The sequence below is a fragment of the Hippocampus comes genome, unplaced genomic scaffold (genome assembly GCF_001891065.2).
Source record: "Hippocampus comes isolate QL1 unplaced genomic scaffold, H_comes_QL1_v1.1 scaffold25, whole genome shotgun sequence".
Classification (NCBI taxonomy): domain Eukaryota; kingdom Metazoa; phylum Chordata; class Actinopteri; order Syngnathiformes; family Syngnathidae; genus Hippocampus; species Hippocampus comes.
In genome coordinates this window covers 447808-453807 of record NW_017804844.1, presented here as the reverse complement: position 1 = coordinate 453807, position 6000 = coordinate 447808, and the positions used below count along the sequence as shown (strand labels likewise).

Sequence of the window (6000 nt, the reverse complement as noted above, 5' to 3'; positions counted from 1 at the left end):
ACATACACAAAAAAAAAAAATAACAATCGAGAAGTAACCTCCTTAACGATGAACTTGTGCATCGCAATGTCTTTAATAAACACCTTGCGTGCGCACACACACATTCGTGCATTGGCCTTGTTAGCGGAGCAACACATTATTATTAATACATGTTAATTCATGCTTTGTTTATTTGGCTTGGGAAAAAAAAAAAAAATAACAATCGAGAAGTAACCTCCTTAACGATGAACTTGTGCATCGCAATGTCTTTAATAAACACCTTGCGTGCGCACACACACATTCGTGCATTGGCCTTGTTAGCGGAGCAACACATTATTATTAATACATGTTAATTCATGCTTTGTTTATTTGGCTTGGGAACTCTTCCAAGTGCTTTTCGTCACAACGCCGGCCATGAAGTCAGACATTCCAAAAATACCAACAATCCCCGAGCCCCTCAGCGAACTCGTAACCGCAGCGGAGGGGCCTGATGAAGTGCAAAGCCTTCATGATACTGCCAAAATGGATCTTTCAGGCATCTCGACTTGAATGACGGTGACGCAATAAATTCAGACCAGATTAAAATTAAATAAATAAAATAAAAACGCAAGAATCTGGTGTAAAATTAAAAAAAAAAAACTAAAAAAAACCAGTAATTTCTTGAGTGCCATTACATTTTTTTTTTTTTTTTTTTTTTTGTCAAAACGGGTATAGAATTGACAGTAAAAATTCATTTTCACGTAAATCTGTACTTAAGGAGTCAAATCAGTCCGGGTACCTAATACCTTTTTTTTATTTTTATTTTTTATAAAATGCACAAGTATCAGTAGAAAAGTACAGAGTTTGAGTACTTTTGCCACCTCTGCTCTTAGCCGCGGCTCCACTGGGATTCTCATCAAGCACCCCCGGGGGGGAGAAAATCAATACCATGCCCAGGAGTCAGAGTTAGAGCAAAGCAGTTGAAGTTAATGAAGGCGCGGCGATGTCCGGAATGTTTACTCCTGTGTGTGTTTCCCCAAAAGACACTTTGAAGGATTTGTGCGGTATTGCGGGTGTAAATGAGCGCAGTATTTAGACAGGTCGGCTGATGTATCACTGCGCTCAGCCAAAATGACACACTCACCTCGCTTCGCTTCGCTCTTTGAACACTTTTAATAAATTGGCCCGTTTCGCACTCCACGTTATTGATGGATGGAGCCGGGTCGGGATCTTTATCGGACCGCGTTAACTCGGCGGGACGGACGAGCGAATATAGAGATGGCGCTTTTTAAAGGGGCAAACATTGTCCCAGAGTGGTCGACATACAGTGTTCAGAACTGGGAGGATGATTGTGTGTATTTTGGTGGATGAGGATAAACAACTCTTGTTTTCTCGTTATACAAAAAAAAAAAAAAAAACAACTTCCAATTTCAATGACAACAAAAAATTTCTTGTTGGTTTGATTTTATTTGGCAGCGCGTTCCCTACTTATTTTCTTATGTCCTATTATTTACCCCCAATTTTATTTTATATTTTTTTGCTCATGTTACAGTACAGTAGATTTAAGTACATTTAATTTAAATGCATTATATTTTGCATGGACCGTATTTTCCGCACTATAAGGCTCACCTAAAAGCATTCAAATTTCTCCAAAGCCGACTGTGTGCCTTACAATCCGATGCGCTTTATATATGGATCAATATTCTGATTCCTTGGACATGGTATTTTGAATGTTCTGCAAAGCGCTTTGTTACAGCTGCAGCGGTTTGTGAAAGCGTATTGTATTGTATTCTCTTTAGCGTACCTCCATCTAGTGGATGCATAGGGTAACCGCAACCCCTATTGTCGCTTGTATCCTATGCGCCTTATTTTTTATAAAGCGTAATTGTTTTTGTTTTAATGTGGTGAAAATTAATTAATTTCGTGGATGTGTAAAAAGTGTGAGAGCCACTGCCTTTAGGTTATAAAACGACTTCACGGAGCATTGCGATCATAAATGTTGAAGTCATTTGGCCGTTGTTGACCGTGCGCAGTGTGGTGAAGGTCACATCCGAGCAGCGGTGCCATTACTAATTGAGGGAACATCAAATATAAAAATGAGATTCAATGTGTTGCACCTCCGGCGTCTCCGTTGGATCGGACCGCCGGCGTCGCAGATGATTTTTGTCAGCCATCAGCTGCTGCGTGGCAGATGTCACCGCGTCGGTTGTCATGGTGATGTATTGCTTTTCCGATAGCCGTTGGCTGTATTGAGTGCACGGCGTCAACTTGTCCAAGTGCCTTGAAGGACTCGGAATGCTGCTCGCGTTTCCTTTTGGCGGTTTTGTTTTGTCTTTCGATTGCGCAGCTTCGAGGTGGTTTCCAATTTCGACCTTTTTGACGAACTTGCACCAAATTATTAACTACCCATTTTTACACACCCCCCGAATTACGCTTGCACCAGATTGATCACGACATTTTCTCAGTCACATCTCAGGTGCACGTCAGCGGCTGAAACGTTGCTATTGCAGAGCCGTTGCAGCATCGCCGGGATTTGTCATTGCCGTAAAGCGAGCGTTGGAAATAATCTGCGTGAATGATAATTCGACGGCACCAAAGGCCTCGGCCGCCCCTCCCGCCGCGCCTCGGTGAGTGATGGCGACGGCGGCCCCCGGCGCGGCGTTGAAGTTTCACCTTCAAGGCTGACCTTGTGGTGTCTATTCTCCGCAGATAAAAGCGATGAGCCCTTTTCGACACACACCTAACACCCTTCCCCGCCCCCACCCTCGCGCCTCCCTTCCTCACCCTCGCCGAGGATGCACACATCATGTCTTTACTGCCCAGGTGATGCATGGCTCCTATAGCACCCTCCATTTATTAGCAGACCCTTGAGAGGCAGCCAGCGTCGGCGCTTGGCGTATCGCAAGCCAAGAGCGCGCGCACGCAATCGTGACGTCACAAATACGTATCGTTACCGCTAATGGTGATGACTTATTGATGTAGCGGGAAACGCTTACATCAAGCCTTAGGCTCCGTTGTCTTTTATGAGTAATTTTCGTTATACAAAAAAAAAAAAAAAAACAACTTCCAATTTCAATGACAACAAAAAATTTCTTGTTGGTTTGATTTTATTTGGCAGCGCGTTCCCTACTTATTTTCTTATGTCCTATTATTTACCCCCAATTTTATTTTATATTTTTTTGCTCATGTTACAGTACAGTAGATTTAAGTACATTTAATTTAAATGCATTATATTTTGCATGGACCGTATTTTTTTTGACCAAACTGAATTTGTTGGGGTTTTTTTTTGGACAAGAGAGCAATTTCATCTGAGCCTGAAATGGCTCACTGCATAGCACGGCACCGAGAATACAAAAAAAACAACAAAAAAAAAACAGGTCATTTTGCAACCTGCGGAGTCGCTTAAGTTGAAAATGCTTACAATGTCTCTCTTTTATTACATATTTGGGAATGTGAAAGTTCTATTTTTTAGTGAGGCCCCCCCCCCCCCACAGTCCCCAAAATGTGCCGCTTTTCTAATTAGCCTCCAGGCCGCGGATGCTACAGTTACATTAACGTACTCCCAACTCTCATCGGCACAAACTCCTCTCAGTCACAGAAATGTCATGACAAATCAATACTTTTCCATCCCCGCAATCGTTTGCAAATCACGAATCGAATCTGTCAACACGCAAAGTTTGTTGACGGCGCCAAAGACAAAGGCGAGGAGCGAAAAATAAACACGAGCCCGTGACGTCCGGGGAGGAATGTGATGCCGCCGCCGTCGTCGTCGTGATGGTGTGTGGGTGCCGTGGGTGCCGCGCGGCAAAGACACAACTCAATGCTTGAAATTCATTAGATATCAGCGGGAAACAAAGCACTGACAGGTGTTTATGCAAATCACCCGCCGATGGATTCATCTCACTAATGGCGGGAAGCGGCGGTCGCGGAATGATGCGGGGCGAGGAGAGACGCCGGTCCACTTGTGTCGTCGGGAGTACATTGTGCGGCTGCACACACACACGCGGTAATTGTTGAGGGCTATCTGTTGTTGTGCTACTGGGAGAACATATGGCACATCTTTTAAAATTCAATCATATGCATATTTTGTTCTTGTTTGGACGCGCTAATGCATTTTAATGGCAGGTGGCGGCCATTTGCATATTTTTGCCGGCCTGAAATGAATGTGGCATTTTGTAAGTGCTTCAATTAGATTGCACCCCCCTCCCTCCCGCCTCGATATTAAAATATTAACGTTACGTAAGCTCACAAGCTGGAGTCGTAACGTTCATCACTCACGCCACTTCAGACGGAAAACAAACAAAAAGGTCAATTTGAGACTGATACATACCGCATTGCTCGCGAAAACAGCGTCGCACTTGGATGCGAAATGGAGCGCAACGCTCGCCGGGATGAAGGCAGAGACGTCGGAACCATTTACATTGTAGGGTTACGTTTAGGGATTTGATTAGGATTAGCTGTCGGGATCAGGATTGAGGAGGTTTCGGGTTAAATGTTAGGTGAGGGTTCGCATTTGGATTGAAGTTTCGAGTCGGAGATTTGTGGGTCGGATTCAAGATGAGCTGTGACTTCATTAATTTAGCATTTAGTTTCAGGTGAGGGCGTTTGATTAGGGGTTAAATGTAATAGTTTGGGGTTATCCGAAAGGATTTGAAAATCTGGCAGGGTGAAAAAAAAAGAAAAAAATTCGAGGACCCTTGACTGCAGTCAATCCCGTCTTGCCTCATCTCGAAATCGTTATTGAAGCATCCTTGCCATTTACTCGGAGAGAGAATCTGTCCTGTTCATGGTATTGATTTCTTTTAATAAGATTAAAAAGGTGCCCGTGTTGGTGATACTGAAGCAGTTAAAAAAAAAAAAAAAAAAAAAAAAAAAAAAAAAAAAAAAAAAAAAAAAAATCTGAGACAGCGCGGCAGAGTTTGAGAAGTTCCCCTGTCACCGTGACATCAATTAACAGCAGGAGCTTGATGAATATTCAAGCTCGCTTTCATTTCCTGTCACATGGGAATAAAGTGGCGGCCGTGCACGCGTCTTATTAAATGACTCGATGACTTTGATCTTTCCACAACTCTATTTGTCGCTTTTTATTTTTTTTCCCCACTTTCACAAAACAACAAGTTGGAACGGGTAAGTGGTGTCTCGCGAAAAATTCACCGCCTCGCTGCAACGTATCCGCATCAAACTAGGAGGAACATTTTCGTCATTAGAAATGTCACCGTCGACGCTGATGAGTCCGCGTTCCCTTGAGGGAAACTTTGCCGGAACTCATTTGTCTCAAAAGGAACCGATTTATTCGTCAGTGTTGAACCGAAGGTGGAGGAGGGCTCCATATTTCATGCTTAAACCTTCTTCCTGTCGACTCGCCTGGAAGATGAATGCAACCAAAATTTATCAAGACTCTCTCTCCCCCATTGTTTTGAAAATTCCGACCCCCTGAAGCCATTTTCATTTAGCAACGTGACATTTTGGTTCGACTTGTCTGTCACGAGCAGAAGCGCAGAAAAAGTCTCAAGGAGCCGACGCCGGAAAAGACGGCAAAAACGATCTTTCGACCAGGAAAGGCCAGTATCGTCGAATCAATAAGAATATCAGAATAAGTGTTCTTTGTTCTTGTGGCTATTCCTCCTTTTAACATTTTTTTTTCTCCCCGCCTATGTAGCACTAACGAGCCTACATGGCGTTACCGCGCATCACGCGATGAAGCGAGAGGAATCGAGGCAAGGCGGCACCGAGGCAGCGCGGCGTCCGAAGGGTTAAGGCGCGAACTGCAAAGTTAAGGAGGAGCACATGGCTGCCAGTTGACTTCACTCTGACCTGCCATCGATCGGCCCTCGGCCAGTTAGCCGGGGCCGCTGCGGTCGGAGTTAGGCCGTACAAAAGACACATAGCACACAAAGGTATATACGTGTGTGTGTGTGTGTGTGTGTGTGTGTGTGTGTGTTTGTGTGTGTGTGGTTCAACGCGTCAGACGTGTTGTTTTGAAGTGTGACTATTACGGAATGCTTTTTACTGCAGGAGGCAATTACTGCCGAGAAACACCCG

At 44.1% G+C, this 6000-nt stretch overlaps 1 protein-coding gene across 1 annotated transcript in view; it reads left to right on the top strand.

Annotated features, from left to right (window-relative positions):
- LOC109519075 (cadherin-10-like) overlaps window positions 1-6000 on the top strand; it is a 70404-nt gene that overhangs the window by 15271 nt on the left and 49133 nt on the right. Inside the window, exon 3 of the mRNA XM_019875391.1 lies at window positions 5618-5855. The gene's annotated coding sequence lies outside the window, so the exon portion shown is untranslated. The remainder of the gene's footprint in view (window positions 1-5617; window positions 5856-6000) is intronic.